Here is a 1,497-nt window from a genome sequence, read left to right on the forward strand (position 1 = left end):
TAATTATTTTAATTCGGACATTCTGTCAGAATATGTTTATGAGTATATTCAAAATTAAAAATATTCTTGAACCATAAATAATAGAAATATTCTTGAATTGATCATGAATATAAAAACTTCTTGTAGAATAACAAAAATCTTGAACAATCACCAGAAGAGTAAAAACAAAAATACATTATTTCTTATAAATGCGGGTAAAAATTGTTAATAATTACAATTATCGTTAAAGAATAAAACTAAAAAACAATCAAAATCGGAAAGAATACATCAAATTCTAACAACGACTAATACATTCTTAAAGAATAATGTTGTCTGTTTCAATTTTGTGGTCCGTTTTTCAAACATCAACTTCTGTAATTCCAACAGAATTGAAATTCGTCATTCCATTTCAACAGAAATGGAACTGTAAAAAATACACAAATCACTAAGAGATTACTTGAAATCAGGTATAAATAAGTTGAACAAAATCATCTGATTCATATATGTCCAAATTATTGTTTAGTAATTAAGAACAAAAGGGTAATTTGATACTTACCTACTAGAAGTGTAGAATATGCTTATCACGAGGTAAGTATTCCAATGAGTTTGTAAACTTTTAATAATCTTTGCATAATATGTCATTATACATTAAAAGATTATGAAATTTGGATTTAGGAGTCAAGAATGCAACAATAGGTTTGGGCCTTTTTTAATCAAACATCAATAAGGAATTGGATTTTAACTAAATGTGCTGGCAAATTTTGGAAAACAAAATTTATTCTTTTTTCTAGTACACGGTTTTAATTGACTCAAAAACAAAATTTCATTCTTTAACATGAGATAATCTCATTCTTAAAGGAACTTCATATCACAGTAATTGTAAAATGAAAATTAAATGTTGAAATAAAATACGACAAGAATATAGAAGAAGATTTGGTACCTTCTTGGAATCATGGATTTATGCAACCAATTGAATACTAAATTATTATGGATTTTGTGCAGCGGTGTACTGGTTGCGGACACAAATAAAATTCAATTTCACCTGATGGGATCGGTCGGAGGTGTGCATCGATTCAGTTGCTAAGGTTTCTGTCCTTGCCGCTTGTTCTAGCACTTCAAGTAAGAGCATTCCAGCGAGTGTCCATGGGGTCGTTGTCAAAAAGGGCTGATTAGGGTTACGGTTTTAAAAGACGACGGGTGGAGAAAACTAAGTCAATTGTTACCTTAATAATAGAATATTATTTATGGAAAGTAATTATCAAATTACCTATTTACCCTTATTTATTTATTTATTTTTATTTTAAATTTTGATTGGCCCACATTTATGCATACAATAATACAATATTTACTTTAAACACATGAACATATATATATATATATATATATATATATATATATATATATATATATATATATATATATATATATATATATATATATATATATGTATGGCTTTACTTATCATGTAAACAAATGATTTCTATGTGTAACATGTAAATGTAAATGTCATGCTAATAT

Source organism: Lactuca saligna, chromosome 5 (assembly GCF_052625555.1).
Source record: "Lactuca saligna cultivar CGN05327 chromosome 5, ASM5262555v1, whole genome shotgun sequence".
In the NCBI taxonomy this organism is placed as follows: Eukaryota; Viridiplantae; Streptophyta; class Magnoliopsida; order Asterales; family Asteraceae; genus Lactuca; species Lactuca saligna.